The sequence below is a fragment of the Triticum aestivum genome, chromosome 1B (assembly GCF_018294505.1).
Source record: "Triticum aestivum cultivar Chinese Spring chromosome 1B, IWGSC CS RefSeq v2.1, whole genome shotgun sequence".
Lineage (NCBI taxonomy): Eukaryota > Viridiplantae > Streptophyta > Magnoliopsida > Poales > Poaceae > Triticum > Triticum aestivum.
Window position 1 is genome coordinate 632802684 of NC_057795.1, and position 19960 is coordinate 632822643.

Here is a 19960-nt window from a genome sequence, read left to right on the forward strand (position 1 = left end):
CTCCTTGATCTCGTGGTAGATCCACTCTTGTAAACATCCACAATATCAATATCAATCAAGCAGGACGTAGGGTTTTACCTCCATCAAGAGGGCCCGAACCTGGGTAAAACATCGTGTCCCTTGTCTCCTGTTACCATCCGCCTAGACGCACAGTTCAGGACCCCCTACCCGAGATCCGCCGGTTTTGACACCGACATTGGTGCTTTCATTGAGAGTTCCTCTGTGCCGTCACCGATAGGAAGGATGCCTCTTCCTGTCTTCAAGGACGGCATCTTCGCCGATGGAGCCTTGGCCGCCGGCCAAACTATCCGGCTAGGAGGTTTTCTTATGACCGCCTTTCCGGCCGCCGCTTCAACGATGACCTCTCGTGTCATCGAGAGCAATCTTCACGTCAACTCGGAATTCGCCGAGCAGTTAGATCCAGCAGAGCTCTCGTCAGTAAACGAACTCTTGGATCGGATCGCCGCCATGGGAGTCGCTACAGACTACAATCGGATCGGGGTTAAAACCGATATGAGAGAGATTAACTCTCCCCAGCTTACCCACCACGTCACGGTGGTGGAGGAACATCGCGACGATCCTTCTCCCATATTGAAAACTAGTCGTGTCCGGGCTACCGAACCCTCCATGCCGGATTCCCATGGAGGAGCGGATTCCGATCAAGCACTGAACATAAAGTCAGGCATCGAACCGGACTCGTTGGACAACGTTCCACTTTCCAAGCTTCCAAATTCGGAAACTTCTCGGCCCTTGAGCCTCGAGATGGGCAGGGTCCCGGACTCAATTAGGCCCGCCCGTCTAGATATATGCGATCTATCTCTAATCCGGCAAGAGCTAGCCAAAACAGTACATCATTACTGGGCCAGATTCCTCCTGGTCATGGACCGGATAAAGGACTGTCGAGAGGAAAACGCAATCTCGATCTTTTGCAACAATTGCACGGACAGGGGAATCTTGAATGCCATCAGCCATCGTGAAATCACACGTTTCACCGACTTGGCATCCATAGTGCGAAAGTACTGTGCCATAGAAAGTTTCCGGAAAACCGAAGATAGGTTTTGGGATAATCCGGCCCCGAACATAGCCCCAGTCCGCAACAAGAGGGTGCATTACACTCAGGCACCAAGTACAAGAACCAAAAAACAGAAGCCCCTTAAAGGGAACGGAACCGTACTGGAGGGATGGCTCAGCAAACCCTGTACAATTCGCAGTACCAAGGGCGCCACCCCAACACATAGCCTTCATGCATGTTGGATATTACGGCAGGTGGCCAAAAGTGGCGAGGAGCTTCTAGCCCCGCGAAACCACACCAACAATACCGGTACGGTATCAACAGTCTTTGAGACTTTCACATCAAACAATATGCGGAAACGAACAATCCACAGCCTTGCCGAAGTCTACCAAGTAGCAACAACAAATCCTTGGAGCGACACGGCCATCACCTTCAACGCCAGCGACGAACCTAAATTCCGAACAGCCCGAGCACTAGCCGCATTGGTCCTCAGTCCAATAGTGGACAGCTTTCGACTTACCAAGGTACTCATGGATGGCGGCAGCGGATTGAACCTCATTTACGAGGAAACTCTTCAAAAAATGGAAATAGACTGGAGCCGCATTGAGCGAAGCAGCACAACCTTCAGAGGAATAATCCCTAGCTGGGAAGCATGCTGCACCGGAAAAATCACACTCGATGTGGTGTTCGGCTCACCGGACAATTACAGGTCCTAGGAAATCACGTTCCAAGTGGCCCCGCTCAGCAGCGGATACCACGCTATATTAGGACGAGAGGCATTCACAATTTTCCAAGCCGTACCCCATTACGGGTACATGAAGCTCAAAATGCCTGGGCCCGGCGGGATAATCCCTCTCGTTAGTGATCCAGACATAGCACTCCGCGCCAAAAACAAAACAGCCACATTAGCCCTGGAGGCATTATCCGAAGCCCTAGCGGCAGAGGAACTCACCGCGCTGCGCGCTATGCTGCACAGAGACGACGTGATACTCGATAAGAGATCCAAGTCCACCTCCTTTAAACCAGCAGACGAAATTATAAAATTCCAGGTCCACCCAACGGACCCGACAAAGACGGCCTCCATCGGGGCACAGTTGAACCCTGATGTAGACGTCGCGCTGCGAGAATTCCTTCGGGAAAATTGGGACATTTTCGCCTGGCATCCTTCAGATATGCCAGGAATCCGTCGCAGGCTGGCAGAGCATAGCCTAAACATCCTAAAAGGGTTCAAGCCAGTCAAACAGGCTCTTCGACGATTTTCCGAACCCAAAAGACAGGAAATGGGAGAAGAACTAGCCAAACTATTGGAAGCCGGATTCATCAGAGACATCAAACATCCGGATTGGCTAGCAAGCCTGGTAATGGTACCAAAGAAGGACAGATCCTGGCGCCTATGTGTCGATTTCAAAGACCTAAATAAAGCCTGCCCAAAGGATCCCTTCCCCCTCCCCCTGGATCGACCAAATCATCGATGCCACTGTAGGGCACGATTCATTGTGCTTCCTGGACGCATACTCCGGCTATCATCAAATCAAGATGGCAGAAGCGGATCAAGCCGCAACAGCGTTCATTACTCCATATGGACCATTCTGCTTCAACACGATGCCCTTCGGACTTAAAAACGCCGGCGCAACATATCAGCGCATGATTCAGACATGTCTGGCCACCCAGATCGGCAAAACAGTAGAGGCATACGTAGACGACGTAGTCGTCAAAACCAAACACGTCGGAACTCTAGTAGACGACTTGAGGGTCACATTCGACAACCTCCGAGCATATGACATCAAGCTGAATCCGGAAAAATGCGTTTTCGGCATACCAGCCAGAAAGCTCTTGGGCTTCATTGTATCCGGTAGAGGAATTGAAGCAAATCCGGCCAAAATCCGAGCCCTATCACAGTTGGATATTCCAAAAAACCTCAAACAGATCCAGAAATTGACTGGATGCGTGGCGGCTCTTAGCCGCTTTATCTCCCGCCTAGGAGAAAAGGCATTGCCCCTCTATCGCCTCCTCAGGCACACCGAACACTTCGAGTGGACGGATGCTGCCACTGTCGGACTCGAAGAAATAAAGGCCATATTGGCAACGAATCCGGTCCTGGCTGCGCCCAACCTGGGCGAACCTATGGTGTTATACATCGCGGCAACACATCAAGTAGTAAGCGCGGTGCTCGTCGTAGAACGAGAGACAGAAGGGCATATATTCCCTCTTCAAAAACCAGTGTACTACGTATCCACTGTTTTAACCCCCTGCAAGTCCCGTTACCCGATCTATCAAAAGATAGCGTATGCGGTGTTCATGGCATCCCGGAAGCTCCGACACTACTTTCAAGAGTGTTCGATAACAGTGGCCTCCGAAGTACCCCTGAATGACATTATAAATAACCGTGACGCAACGGGCAGGATTGCAAAATGGGCCATTGAGCTCTTACCATTCGACATAACTTACAAACCCCGGCGAGCTATAAATTCACAAGTTTTGGCTGACTTTGTCGCTGAGTGGACTGAAGCCGAACTCCCTAAAGAGTACGGCGCATACTCCAATTGGATTATGCATTTCGACGGCTCCAAAATGTTGGCCGGATTGGGGGCTAGCATCGTACTAACGTCCCCAACCGGGGACAGAGTCCAATACGTACTTCAGATAATGTACACGGACTCCAACAACGCAGCCGAATACGAGGCCCTCTTACATGGCCTCCGGATGGCAATCTCCATGGGCATCCAACGCCTAGAGGTGCGCGGGGACTCAAACCTCGCAATATCCCAAGTAAATGGAGACTTTGACGCCAAGGATCCAAAAATGGCAGCCTATCACAATGATGTCCTTAAAATGTCAGCTCGGTTCGAAGGACTTGAATTCCACCACGTAGCCAGAGATAATAACCAAGCGGCCGACGTATTGGCACGCATCGGCGCAAAACGTGACGATGTCCCTCCAAATATCTTCCTGGAACGGCTGTTCAAGCCATCCGTACTATGGGAAGAGGAGTCCGGAAATAACAAACCGGAGGCGGCCGCAGAGCAATCTGACATAACCGGCGATCCAGCCGACGAAACAACACCCTCAGCTCACGACATAATGGCAGTAATCGCCCCATGGACAGAGCCGTTCCTAGCCTACTTGCTTAGGCAGGAACTCCCCGAACACCATAATGAGGCCCGCTGCGTAGTCCGGCGATCTAAAGCCTACAAGGTCCATGTGGGAGAACTCTATAAGAAAAGCACAACCGGAGTCCTTCAAAGGTGTATCTCCGAAGAGGAAGGGCGAGACCTCCTGGCTGAAATTCACGCCGGACTAGGCAGACACCACACCGTAGCCCGGGCCATTGTAGGAAAGGCATTCCGTACAGGATTTTATTGGCCGACGGCCCGGGCAGATGCTCAGGACTTAGTCCAAAGATGCGTCGGTTGTCAGCTCTTTGCTAATCAGATCCACATGCCACCCACCGCCCTCAAAACTATACCCGTTACCTGGCCGTTCGCGGTCTGGGGGCTTGACATGGTTGGACCACTTAAAGGGGGAACCCACAAGCAAAGGTACCTATTGGTCATGGTGGATAAATTCACCAAATGGATAGAGGCCAAGCCAGTTAAAACGGCAGAGTCCGGACCAGTGATAGACTTTATATCCGGGGTAGTACACCGTTATGGTGTCTCCCACAGCATCATCACCGATAATGGCACGAACTTCACGGCCGATGAGGTTAAATCATGGTGAAAAATATGGGCATCAAGCTCGACTACGCTTCAGTCTATCATCCTCAAACCAACGGTCAAGTGGAACGAGCAAATGGTCTAATAATGAGCGGCATCAAACCCAGACTAGTGCGGTCCCTTACGAAATCTGACACGCACTGGGTAGAGGAGCTCGACTCCGTACTCTGGGGGCTGCGGACAACGCCTAACCGTACTACCGGATTCACACCATTTTTTATGGTATACGGCGCAGAAGCAGTTTTGCCCTGCGACATCATTCATGACTCACCTCGAGTGCGCATGTACGAAGAAAGAGAAGCCGAGTTGGATCGGCAGGACAGCTTGGACGCATTGGAGGAAGAACGCGACGTCGCCAAGGCTCGTTCCGCATTCTATCAGCAGCAGGCTCGAAGATACCAAAGCAGAGAAGTACGGGCCAAGACTTACAACGTTGGCGAACTAGTTCTACGCCTGCCGGACAAGAAAAAGGACAAGCTCAAGCCCAAATGGGAAGGCCCCTTCATCATCGATAAAGTCTTGACCGGCGGAGCGTACCGTCTACGAAATGCGTCGGATAACCGACTCGAGCCGAACCCATGGAACGCAGCCCGCCTCCGAAGATTCTATGCCTAGCGCCGGACTAAGAGTTCGTCCCTTTCCCCCCGTCCAATTTTTTTTTACTTCAGCTGCCTTTTGTTTATCTTTTTCTTCTCAACCCTATTCATCAAAGCCTTAAAAGGCCTACTTGCGCATCGATCGCGCGCAATTGATGTGCTATCCGCACTCATTATACCTGGGGGCTTCTTTACCAGAAGCTTAATTATAAGGGCTTCATGCCCAGCACATGTGTCAAGCCTCCACATGTACCTTTTATTCACCATTATATGCATCGATATGACTTAAGTTTTGGCCAAGCTGGGTTGCCTGGCTCCTGTGCTTACCCCTACGTTCCCGATTGTTCGGCTAGGAGGTAAAGGGAGCACCTCTGCGATTGTTACTGCCGGGTCAGCCGGATGTGTACCTCAGACTGGGTGAAGCCGAAAGCTAGCGTTCTTAAGGGAATATTCGGTCGGTGACTTAAAAGATGATTTTTTATCCACTTATTTATCTGCCCCCAGATGTTTTTCTGCTTTTTTCGCAGTCCGGACATGCACTTTAGGGCATGCCACCCCCAGAGGAAAGGAACCCTTAACGGAACTATTCTCCCTGGAAGATGTTTCTTACTACCCATGTAATATAACATAACTAGTTGGGCACTTGTCTGATAAAGCACTAATGACCCCTACGCCTGGTCTCCATGCATACCCCGGTTGTTTCATAACCGAGAAGGTATTCGGACACACTCCGGACTCTAGGGTCCCGAGGTCGAAGCGAAAAGGTCGGCAAAGACAAACGATCTACAATCCGGCTAGAAGGCATTTTACATGTCATTTTATAATACATTGTCAAATCGACTGATTGTATTCTTCCTCAATCCCGTCTAACAGGTTGTCTAATTTACAGTCCTGTTGGGAAAATTTAGCGGCCAACTCTACTTGGCCGTATACTAAACTCACAGGGATCTCCTTCCCATCGGGCCCCACAGGTCCGACTTCGGCCATGTGGTTGGGATCCGCCTTCTTGTACCGCGTCTTTACCATGGCCCAGGCCTCCCTGGCACCTTGGCGGCAGGCCGAAATCTTCCATAAATGGAAGCGCTGCCGCACTCCCTGAAGCTTCTCCGCAAGCTCCCCAAGACCCTCGGGTAAGGAGAAGGCTGGCCATAAAGCCTGGATGACGCCGCTCATTGCCTGCCGAACTCGTTCGATCAGTTGCAACAATTCGGGAAGTTGATCACCCGTTGATACGGGCATCTCCTCCGCAGGGCGACCTGTGAGCATACCTGCAGACATATTCTGTCAAATTGACTTCCTCGCCGAACTCTTCTTTTCAAAGGAGTTCGCTCAAGCACTTACTATAGATGCCGCGACGAAGCCGCTGATTCTCCTTAACGGAGCCCGACAGCTCGGCCCGAACGCCTTTCAGCTCTTCTCCAAGCTGGGCATGGGCATCCTGGAGCTTGTTCCTTTCATGCTGCACCTTATGCAGCACCCTCTCGCCGGCCTTTAGTTGGCGCAGAAGTTCTTGCCTGTCCGGATCTTGTCCGGCAGCACCTGCAACGTCATTTTTTAGACTTGCGCAAAGGCCAAACGCTACTTATCTTTCTAAAATAATGCGTTACCAGGAGAGGTCCCTGTGTTTCCTCCTGCGCCAGAGAGTGCGGCCTCAAGTTGGGCCTTGCACTCTTGCAGCTCCTGAGACAGTTGGGTATTCTTCTCGGTAAGATCCTACGTTTCATATGATCCTTAAATCAGTTAATATAACTACTTTAAGTCTCGGGGGCTACTGGCATATATAACTATTAAATTCTCTTACCCGTATGTCTTTTACATACTGCTCCGTGGCTCTGGTAAAACCATCTTGAGCAGCACGAAGGTGCGCGTCCCCCGCGTTAAAGGCATTCAACGCCTCGGGGAGAAGCACGCGTCACGAAATACTATTCGGCGGCGCCTGTGATTCATGGCACTCTCCACCTCAGACTTGGTGGTGGACAGTCTGTCGGCGTCCTCCGTCGGAGGAACGTCCGGCTCGTGCCTTGCGCTCGCCTCCCCCTCTAGACCAGGTGCTGGAGCCTGGCTGGTAGAGGTTGGATTGGCAACCTCCACGCCCGCAGTCCGGTGGGCTCTTTTTTCCCTACAAAAGTCATGAGCACTCAAACGCTTCCTAGGAACGTTGCTCTAAATAATGAATTGTGAGCTACACCTTTGCGGCGACGTTTCAGTCCGCGCCGCGCTCCTCTTCCGCCTACTGGTCTGGACTGGCCTTTGTTGGTCAGCCACCGCGGGCTCGGCTTCTCGCCCTAGGGGCGCCTCCTGCACAGCGCCATCATATACGGTGGTCAGAAATAAGCAAGGAAGGAATGATGGTGTCAGGACTTCGGTCGCCATCACCTGGGAAGCCGGATATAGTCCGGGATAGTCGGCCATGATGGCGACTAAAGCATTGTTCATGCTGAGCTGGTGGAACACCCCGTCGATTAGCTCCACCTTTATGTCCGGATCCTCTTCGGAGGCTAGATCCCGGGATCTCTCTGGATCCTCGGGTTGCGGAGCTGGACTTAGCATGTCCTCCACGATCCGGCGCAGCTCCTGCGTCGAAAGAAGAACACAATATAAGAAACTTAAGTTTCAAAAAGCATGGGTCGGGCACGCAGAGTGTTCGCTTACCCAAGGCCGGGGATTATTCATGGAGAACCCATTTAACGGGTTCATCCGAAGGAAATCCTCCTTCTCCCCCTTATACAGGCCGGACAGGATCGTCACCAGGTCTTCGACCGAATCCGGCCCTTTGCAGCCATGACGGGTGGCATCGTCCTCCCCGTTGAAATCCCACATGGGGTGGCCCCTGTATTGTAGTGGCTGCACCCCCCGCATAATGCATGTTGCCATGACTCCAATCATGGTCAACCCGAAATGGGCCAGTAACCTTATTCGGCCCATCAAATAATGGACGCTCTTGTCTTCCTCCAGTTGGGGGCTCCGCGGACGCCAACTAAGGCGTTTCTTCAGAGGAGCATTGCTGAACTCCAGGAGGCCGATCCGAACAGGGTCCGGCAGCAGAGCATCTTCTATATAAAACCATTCCGAAGGCCAGTCTTCGGACGCCTTCTTAGGGGTTCCAGATGGATATCCGGTCCCGGCAATGCGCCATATTTCGGCGCCGCCCACTTGATATATGGACCCCTCGTGAGAGCGGGGTACAAGGCAGAACAACCTCTTCCACAGTGTGAAATGGGGCTCGACGCCCAGGAATAGCTCGCAAAGAGCTATGTAACCTGCAATATGAAGGATTTAGGCGGGTGTGAGGTGATGAAGCTGGAGTCCGTAGAACTCCAGGAGCCCGCGGAGGAATGGTTGTACAGGAAATCCGAGCCCCCTTATCAGATAAGGGACGAAGCATACCCGCTCCCCTTTGTTGGGACTTGGGGTAACCTCCGCTTGCTTCCCACCTTTGTAGGTGGCCAGCCTGGCTCGAACCGGAACCATAAAGGCCGGAGGGAGATATCCCCCCGCTTGGAGCTTCACCAGCTCGTTGTGCGGAACAGAGCATCTCCTCCAATCTCCTGGCAAAGGGCTGGGAGCGCGAGAATAGGAGCCGCGTTGACGGTCCATGATGGAATGGATTCTTGGTCGAAAGTGCTCTGATGAGTATTTGCGGGAGGAAGATGGTGATTTGGATCTGGTTCTTGCCTCCCTTATAGGCAGATTATTCGCACAACTAGGGGGTAAAACATAAAAGACACCCTGGCTTTTCACATTCGCGCGACGCGTGGAAGAAGGCCATTATTGGGCGTGGAAGCCAAGACGCGCAACATTGATGAGGAAGCCGGACACTGTTCGGCAGGTACGTAGAACTTGAAGGAGAACCCGCCTTGCAACGCCGAAGACTACACACATGCTGGACTTATCGTCATTGAAGCCTGGTTCGGGGGCTACTAAGGGAGTCCCGGATTAGGGGGTGCCCGGATAGCCGGACTACCATCATCGGCCGAACTATCATCGGCCGGACTATCATCATCGAACGGACTCCAAGACTATGAAGATACAAGATTGAAGACTTCGTCCCGTGTCCGGATGGGACTTTCCTTGGCGTGGAAGGCAAGCTTGGCGATACGGATACGTAGATCTCCTACCATTGTAACCGACTCTATCTAACCCTACCCCTCTCCGGTGTCTATATAAACCGGGTGGCTCTAGTCCGTAGGACACAACAACAACCATTACAATCATACCATAGGCTAGCTTCTAGGGTTTAGCCTCCTTGATCTCGTGGTAGATCCACTCTTGTAAACATCCACAATATCAATATCAATCAAGCAGGACGTAGGGTTTTACCTCCATCAAGAGGGCCCGAACCTGGGTAAAACATCGTGTCCCTTGTCTCCTGTTACCATCCGCCTAGACGCACAGTTCGGGACCCCCTACCCGAGATCCGCCGGTTTTGACACCGACATGCCCTCTTCCCTTGTTGCTTGACACTAATGGCCTTCTTCTTCAATGGGCAAGATCTAACTTGATGCCCTTCAACTTTGCACTTGAAGCAAACAATCTTGGACGAATTCTTGACTTGTTCTTGGCCCTTCCTTTTGTTCATCTTGGACTTCTTCTTCTTATTGTAGTTGAATCCAAGTCCACCTTTTTCATTGGGGGATTTTTGCACACTCAAGATATTGTTGAGTGTGGATTTCCCTTGATGACTCTTTTCCAAGTCTTTCTTCAAAGAAGTGACTTGGGCCTTGAGCTCTTTGATTTCCTCTACATGGTTAGTCTCAACACAAGTTCTAGAGGAAGTATAAGCTTCATCATTAGAGCAACAAGGCAAGGAAAGCAATTCATCACAAGATGTACCAACATTGTGAGTAGATGAATTACAAGGACTAGCACATGGCAATATACTATTTTGACTAGAAGTAGTGCTAGTATCCACATGAGTCTCACTAGATGTTACCTTAGCAATCATGGCCTCATGAGCTATCTTTAGCACATTATGGGATACTAGAAGATCATCATGAGAGCTTGAGATCTTTTCATGACTTTCTTCCAATTTCGCATAATTGCTAGATAGCACCTCAAGTTGAGCCCGTAGCTCAACATTCTCCTTAAAAATGGATGCTTCACAAGTAATAGAGTTAGTAGCACAAGCATCATCATTTACAACAATAGGAGAGGACAACTTGGAAAGCTCTTTTAAATAAGAAGCTTCAAGTTGAGCATGAGACCGGTGAGTTTGATGAGCTCACCCTTGATGACCCTTGAGCCATTTTTGAGGTGCTCAAAATCCTCAAGGAGTCTAGCATGAGCAACTTCAAGCTTACCATTTTTAGTTTCAAAAACATTGGCCACCTCAAGAGCTCTATCATTAGATTCCTTCACTCTAGACAATTCTAGAGCAAAAGTCTCCTCAAGAGATTCCTTGGTGGTTTGTTCAAGTTCAAGAGCTTGAGAGAGGTCCGCAATCTCATTAGCGTAGTCACGCCCATGACCTTCCATTTTCTCAATGGTGACCTCATGCTCCTCTAGATGAGATTCCAACTCCTCAATGTATTTCTTGCTATCAATGGCAATGGACATTATTTCCATGAAGTTGGAACGAGCAATTTTATTTTTATGAAGATCTTTAAAAATCATTTCCCCCTTAGTTTTTAAGGAGGCAACATTATCATTCTCTTCATCATTATCCCCAACATCATCATCAAGAGACATATTGGGGTACAAAGTAGGAGATACCTTTGACGCCCTAGCCATAAGGCAAAAAGCAATAGATGATGATGTAGGATCCCTTGAGGCACCATTAAACACCACATCTTGTTCCATGGAGTGTTCGGTTTCCTCTACATTGTTAGCACAACAATTCGAGGAAATAGATGCATTTTTATCATGGCAACAAGACATAGCAAGCATATCATCATGATATCTAGTCAAGCAATTTCTACATGATATGCAAGGATTATCAACACAAGCATGTGAAACATTTGGAGTGCTCGAAGTGTTAAAGCCCAAAGAGGGAGCATTGCAATAAGATAGTGATGAAGGATCATCCACAGTAAGCATATTATCATCATTGCAATGACCAACACTACTCACCATATCATTACCTTGTGGAAAACCACATGTAGGTGAAGTAGAAGAAGTTGAGAAGACTATACGACCGCAGGTGGAGGGGGAACAATCATCCCCACAAATATTGGACACACCATATTTATCTTGAAGCTTTGTCCACAACTCATGAGCATCCCGGAACGGCATGAGTTGAAAAATAACTACATTACTCAAAGCATCAAAAAGCACATTAGAAGCTTGAGCATTGAGATAAGAGTTTTTCTCATCCTCTAAAGATAATCTTTGGGGATCCTTTGGAGGAGAAAAACACATATCTACAATTTGCTCTAAATTTGGGTCCATGACCCTAAAGAGATTAAGCATGCGAATTACCCAAACATCAAAATTTGTGCCATCGAAACTAAGAGTGTCAGAGAATCCTAATCCCCTAGTCGACATCTTTACAATCTAGGCGGTTAAGCCTAACAAAGAGAGACGAGGCTCTGATACCAACTGAAAGATCGAGGATGTCACCTAGAGGGGGGGGTGAATAGGCGCTTTAAAATAATTACGGTTTAGGCTTGAACAAATGCGGAATAAACCTAGTGGTTAATTTGTCAAGCACAAAACCTACAACAACTAGGCTCACCTATGTGCACCAACAACTTATGCTAAGCAAGATAAGCAACTATGTGATAGCAAGATATATGACAAAGAACAATATGGCTATCACAAAGTAAAGTGCATAAGTAAAGGGGCTCGGGTAAGAGATAACCGAGGCACGCGGAGACGATGATGTATCCCGAAGTTCACACCCTTGCGGATGCTAATCTCCGTTTGGAGCGGTGTGGAGGCACAATGCTCCCCAAGAAGCCACTAGGGCCACCGTAATCTCCTCACGCCCTCGCACAATGCAAGATGCCGTGATTCCACTAAGGGACCCTTGAGGGCGGTCACCGAACCCGTACAAATGGCGACCCTTGGGGGCGGTCACCGAACCCGTACACTTTGGCAACCCTTGGGGGCGGTCACCGGTACCCGTCAAATTGCTCGGGGCGATCTCCACAACCTAATTGGAGACCCCGACGCTTTCCCGGAGCTTTACACCACAATGATTGAGCTCCGAACACCACCAACCGTCTAGGGCACCAAGGCACCCAAGAGGAACAAGCTCTAGGGTGCCCAAACACCCAAGAGTAATAAGCTTCTCAAACTTCACTTCCATGTATCACCGTGGAGAACTCAAACCGATGCACCAAATGCAATGGCAAGGGCACACGGAGTGCCCAAGTCCTTCTCTCCCAAATCCCACCAAAGCAAGTAATGCTAGGGAGGAAAATGAGAGGAAGAAAGAAGAACACAAAGAACTCCAAGATCTAGATCCAAGGGGTTCCCCTCACTTAGAGGAGAAAGTGATTGGTGGAAATGTGGATCTAGATCTCCTCTCTCTTTTCCCTCAAAAACTAGCAAGAATCCATGGAGGGATTGAGAGTTAGCAAGCTCGAAGAAAGTCAACAATGGGGGAAGAACACGAGCTCCAAGGATAAGGTTCATTGGGGAAGAAGACCCCCTTTTATAGGGCCTTCCGAATCCAACCGTTATGTGCTCAGGTCGTGCACAAGCGGTACAACCGCTTGGAGGAGCGGTACTACCGCTTAGCACGGTCAAAACAGCCCAACGAGAGAGAAAACACGAGTTTTTGGTCCGGAGCGGTACTACCGCTTAGGAGCCACGGTAGTACTGCTCTGGAGCGGTACTACCGCTCAGGAGCCGCGGTAGTACCGCTCTGGAGCCGCGGTAGTACCGCTCTGGAACAAAACAGCCTTTACCAAAACAGCCACAACTTTTGCAAACGGACTCCGAATTCAATGAAACCAAGTTTGTTGGAAAGCTAACGACATGGGCTAACAAAATATTGATAGAAATATCAAGAATAAGCAAATGAGAAAAGTCCCATAAGAAAATGGTGAGAACCCTTCATCGGATAAGACCGGTAAAACCTCGAACACCGAAAACATCATAGAAGACGCATGCGAACTCCGTTTTCGATGAACTCAAGCTTGTCATCAAGATGACCATAAGCTCTAAGACTCACAAAGATAAACAAACAAGAACCAAGAAACATGATGCAAGGATGCAATTGTTTGAGCTCTCTACTAACGATACGATCAAGCTACCAACTTGAGAGCCCCCCTTGGTAGTACGGCAAACGATCCTATAACTCGGTCTCCTAACTACCACCACAAGACCGGTAAAAATAAAACCTATCAAGGGAAAACCTTTGCCTTGCACATGGTCCACTTGAGCTAGATGAAGACGATCTTGACTCCCTCAAGTTGGACCACCTTTCTTGATTGCGTTGGCTCGCTGAAGACTAGATGATTGCTCCCCCATAGTTCACTATGGGTGAGCCACTCTTCGACACATCTTCACAAGTCCATTGACACCACAATGGATGGCAAGATTCAAGCACTTGATCTCTTCATGATGCTCCACTTGAACTTGCACACGGCAATCTTGATGACGATCACCACTTGATGTCATCCTTTCCATGGGTTGTATGATATCTTCCTCTTGATGCAAGCCCATGGATACGTACCTAACCCCACATACAACTCTCACATAGACCATGGGTTAGTACATAAAGTGCAATGGACAATGCTTACCATACCATGGGATCACTTGATCCCTCTCGGTACATCTTCTACGCTTTGTGAGTTGATCAACTTGATTCACTCTTGACTTAGTATTGATCAACCTTGAATCTTTGCAACTCTCTTCATTTGGATGATGTCTTGAAGGTAAACATGAATGATCACACAACCTTCTTCTTCAAGACATGCTTGCAATAAGATCAACACTCATATGACCAATCTTTAGATAATTCCTTAATAGCACCTTGGTCATCACAAACTCTCATTGAAACCAACAAATGGACTCCAAGAAAAGCCTATGGGCAAACCCTTCAATTATAACTCAAGGAAACCATTAGTCCATAGAGATTGTCATCAATTACCAAAACCACACATGGGGGCACCACATGTCCTTTCAACTGGCAATGCCAAACTCCTTCCACCAGGCTCTCGGTGTCATCCCGGTCCACGAGTATGCCGGACATGTCAGTGATCAGCAACATCTTCTCGGCGCATATGGTAGCTGCGATCTCCCCCGTCACATTGTTGGCGTTGATGTTGCAGGCCGGTCTCGTCGGCGGCCACGGTGGCGATCACCGGGATGTGGCCGGATGCGATGATTGGGTGGAGCACAGATGAGTCTATGCACGTCACCTCGCAGACAAACCCGAGGGCTGTGGCATTGGGGGAGAGGGGCGTGGTGAGGAGGTGCGCGTCCTTGCCGCAGAGGCCGACCGTGGTGGCACCGGCGAGGCTGATGAGGGAGACGAGCTGCTTCTTGACCTTGTTGATGAGCACCAACTGACGCCGACGTGCTACAACCAGGAATTTATCTCCGGACCATCGTCGTGCACGAGCACGGGGTGCAGGCCAACATAGGAGAGGAGGACCCACTAGTAGAAAAAGGGTCAAATGTGAAGCACATTAGTGCCGGTTTGAATTTGAGCCGACAGTAATGTGTCCATTAGTGCCGGTAACAATGGCTAGGCGGGCGGACATCATTAGTACCGGTTCGTGGGCAACAATTAGTACCGGTTCATGCCACGAACCGGTACTAATGATGCTGTGTCAGGCTATGGGCCCCATGAACACCTTTAGTACTGGTTCATGGCATGAACCGGTACTAGAGTTTCTAATTAAGCTGATTTTTAGTCCCACCATGCTAGGAGAGAGGCAGTAGGAGAGGTTTATAAGCCGTGAGTGCAGAGACGATGAAGGAGAGGCGCAATGCTCACCTGCAGGTTGCTAGGCTTCAAGCCTTTCGGAATAGAATAGATTGCACAGAGCTATGTGCAGTGTAGTCTACCCTATTCCGAAAGGCTTGAAGCTAATTAACGAGCATTGCACATTTTTTTTATTTTTAATAACTTATTAGAACTCCAGACTTCTTTTGTTACGGCAAAAACTGGATGCACTTCGTGTACAAACTAGACAATCTCTTTCGAAGTATCAGGGCCGGATTCGGACGAAAACTCATCTGTTACACCGGCACTTCATTTTTTAAACTTATTACAACTTCAGACTTTTTTGCGTTCACTACGCACCATTCTAAGCCACGTCATCAATTTTCAACCCTTTCTGACATCATTTGCTCCCCCAGCACGAACCGGTACTAAAGAGGTTGTGGCAGGGCTATTTTTAGTCCCACCGCGCTCCCCTAGCAAGATTTTGACCACCTAAAATATGATACTTCTCAAACTATCACAAGCATTTGGTCTTCATTGAACTCTATGTGTAGGATCTGTGGCTGCAATAGGAGTCTTTGCCGGTTCTTAAATCAGTTTGACAATTTAGATTCTATACAAAAAGATCATTGATGATCAATGTATTTTTTATGTACTTCTCTGTAGCAGTAGCGCGTTTTGGCTGAAAGGCGGTACTGATCAATGTATTTTTTTCTGTGTTACTTCTCAAACTATATAAAAAGGAAGAAGAAGATGATGATGATGATGATGATGATGATGATGATGAAGAAGAAGAAGAAGAAGAAGAAGAGGAAGAAGAAGAAGAGGAATAAGAGGAAGAAGAGGAAGAAGAAGAAGAGGAATAAGAGGAAGAAGGAGAAGAAGGACAAGAAGAGGAAGAAGAAGAAGAAGAAGAAGAAGAAGAAGAAGAAGAAGAAGAAGAAGAAGAAGAAGAAGAAGAAGAAGAAGAAGAAGAAGAAGAAGAAGAAGAAGAAGAAGAGGAAGAAGAAGAAGAGGAAGAGGAAGAAGAGGAAGAAGAGGAAGAAGAAGAAGAAGAAGAAGAGGAATAAGAAGAAGAAGAAGAAGAAGAAGAGGAATAAGAAGAAGAAGAAGAAGAAGAAGAGGAAGAGAAATGACCGTGAAACAGTAAATCACAGCAAAACGAACTCTGAAAAAGCAGAAAAGAAAAAACTATATAAAAAAACTACTCAAAAATAAATAGAAGAAAATAAATAATGCAGGAAAGAAAAAAAATTATATAAAGCAAAAATATTCACAAAGAAACTAAATACAACAAAAAAACTACTCATAAATAAGTAGAAGAAAAAAATAAAGCAGAAAAGAAAAAACTATATAAAAAAATTACTCAAAAATAAATAGAAGAAAAAAATAATGCAGAAAAGAAAAAAAAATATAAAGCAAAAAATATTCACAAAGAAACTAAATACAGCAAAAAACTACTCAGAAATAAATAGAAAAAAAATAAAGCAGAAAGGAAAAAACTATATAAAAAATTAATCAAAAATAAATAGAAGAAAAAAATAATGCAGAAAAGGAAAAAATATAAAGCAAAAATATTCACAAAGAAACTAAATACAGCAAAAAAACTACTCAGAAATAAATAGAAGAAAAAAATAAAGCAGAAAAAAAAACTATATAAAAAATTACTCAAAAATAAATAATGCAGGAAAAAAATTATATAAAAAAATGTTGGGGCGCTGCCCGGTGGGCCTGCCTGACCTAGGGTGTGCAAATACAGGCCCAGAAGGGCCAGCAGGCTCACGGGGCAGTGCATCCTAGTTAGGCCCAGAAGCCTGCTATATAGAGGAGTTCAAAAGGGCAGCCGCGGCTGGGTTTATAAACCAGTGTGGCTGCCCTTCGCTCGGCGAGGTGGGACTAAAAGTAGCGCACAGCGGGTGGCAGCGCACGACCAGTTGTATCGGTTGGTGGCTCCAACCGGTACTAATGTGTTATCCTTTAGTATCGGTTGGGGCCACCAACCGGTACTAAATGCCCTAGTTTCCCGCCGCTTTGCTTGGCCAAAAGTGACATTTAGTACCGGTTGGTGGCTCCAACCGGTACTAAAGGCCCCTCCTATAAATACTGCACTTACGAAAATTCAGTTATCGTCGACTTTGTTCCACTTTTCTCTCGCGCGACATCTCGATCTCTGACGCCGACGCCGCTACGCCGCCGTGCCGTCGCCCCCGCCGCACGTTGTCGCCGTCCCCGCCGCCCTCGCCGCCCCCGCCACCCGTTGTCGTCATCCCCGTTGTCGCCGCGCGCCCCCGCCGCCCGTCATCGTCGCCGCCCCGCCGCCCGGCCGTCTCGTCGCCGTCCCCGCCGCCCATCTCGTCGCCGTCCCCGGCCGCTGCCCTCGCCGCCCGTCATCGCCGTCTCCGCCGCCCGTATGTGCCCGCTCCATACACACACGCATACACACATACACACACACACTACACACACATATATATGCACACACGCATACACACATACACACACACACACACTACACAAACACATACACGCACACACGCATACACACATACACACACTACACACACAGGCATACACATACACACACACACACATTTTTTTTACTTTTTTTCTGTTTTCTATTGTTTAGATGAATTAATTAATATAACTAGATTATTTTTAGTAAATGTTTAGTTGAATTAGTTGAATTAATAGAACTAGTTTATTTTTAGTAATGCTTAGTTGAACTAATTGAATTAATATAACTAGTTTATTTTTAGTAATGTTTAGTTGAACTAGTTGAATTATAATAGAACTAGTTTATTTTTAGTAAATGCTTAGTTGAATTAACTGAATTAATATAACTAGTTTATTTTTAGTAAATGTTTAGCTGAACTAGTTAAAATAATAGAACTAGTTTATTTTTAGTAAATGCTTAGTTAAACTAGTTAAATTAATAGAACTAGTTTATTTTTAGTAAATACTTAGTTGAACTAATTGAATTAATATAACTAGTTTATTTTTAATAAATGTTTTGTTGAACTAGTTGAATTAATTGAACTAGTTTATTTTTAGTAAATGCTTAGTTGAACTAATTCAATTAATATAACTAGTTTATTTTTAGTAAATGTTTAGTTGAACTAGTTGAATTATAATAGAACTAGTTTATTTTCAGTAAATGCTTAGTTGAACTAATTGAATTAATATAACTAGTTTATTTTCACTAAATGTTTAGTTGAACTAGTTGAATTAATATAACTAGTTTATTTTTAGTAAATGCTTAGTTGAACTAATTGAATTAAGATAACTAGTTTATTTTTAGTAAATGTTTAGTTTAACTAGTTGAATTATAATAGAACTAGTTTATTTTTAGTAAGTGTTTAATGTTTTGCCTAATATGAACATAGGAAATGTCGTCTGACGACGGAAAAAATTTCATTATGTGCGAATACTGTGAAGACCAGAGCGGCCAGTGCGACAGAAATTTCCTTGTTGATGATAAGCGATTCAGCATCAAGCTGGATGAGACCTTCGAATTCGATACAGTAAGTCACAACGATAAGTCTATTTTTGTAATTAAGCGTGAATTATATATGCTTCATTTGCCTGACTTATAATTTTTAATTTTCATTATTCTACTACCACATCCCCTGCCATGCAAGAATTTTTGTCTTGGATAAGATAGGTTTCAAGGATATGGAAACTATGGAGGTAAAGAGAGTTTACCTGAAAACTGAGCATGGTTATACTTTCAACGTCAAAGTATAAAATGCACACATGTACACCTATTTTGAATGCAAAACTTGGCAAGCACTATGCAAGGCTTATGCATTTGAGCCTGGTATGGTTATCACCTTTGATATTCGTCCGGAAAATGATATCGGAGGTAATAGAGACATATGAGTCGATGTGCAGACGCCTCCACTTCTACCATTATGTGAGTTCTTCTCAACTATATTTTTGTCTTTGATATTGCTTATTCAAAAATAATTGACAACTAATTTCTACTGACAGCTTATTTCCATTCAAGCAAACATGTCCGGCGCTTGGTGGACATGACCTACTACTGTCCCTGAGCTGAACTAAACTGCAAGGAGATAAGTCATTATGTTTCATGGCTTGAGGATCTTTATACTGTCAAGACAAATTTTCTTCCTGCACTTAGAAATGTTAATAATCAAAACGTGCGACCAATAGTGATGGTATTGAACTAAGGTCACATCTATTTAGGAATGATGGTAAGATTTTTACTATTTGTCCTCAGTGCATCTATTTGCATACATAATTTTTTTGCTAAACTTTCATTGCTAAGTATATTAATTAAGTACTATACAATGTTCTTCAATAGGGACTCCCGATGACAGTTGTGCCTCAGGGGATCGAGACTAAAGGTCACATGTCAATTGTTAGCTTACGACCAAGATATCCTGCATTGCACATGAATGCATTCAGGATTTCTAGAAGCGATGAATGCTTAATAGTGAAAGATTGGAGAAAAATTGTTAATGATTGCAGAGAAGTATTAGGGGGGCAGCAATGAGAAGCATAGCCCACGATTAGGAGACAGGTTCATCTGCATGCTCAAGTATGATGAATCAGGAGAGCTATACATGTTATATGCTATTTTACCAGAGAGAGAGTAGCTAGCAGGAATGATTTAGCTAGTTCATGCTGCTCTTAGTACTTGTCCTTTCATGTCCGTGTTCTTCGTTCTGAACTTAATCTTAAACAGTGATTTGCTTTTGTGGTGTTATATATATGAACGCTTATAATATCATGACAATAATGTTGAACTCGATGATATTTTTGCTTCTGGTAC

The 19960-nt window shown here is 46.5% G+C and overlaps 1 pseudogene; it reads right to left on the reverse strand.

Moving 5' to 3' along the window:
* Nucleotides 1–19960, reverse strand: part of LOC123080905 (acetylglutamate kinase, chloroplastic-like) — a 41964-nt pseudogene that overhangs the window by 18827 nt on the left and 3177 nt on the right.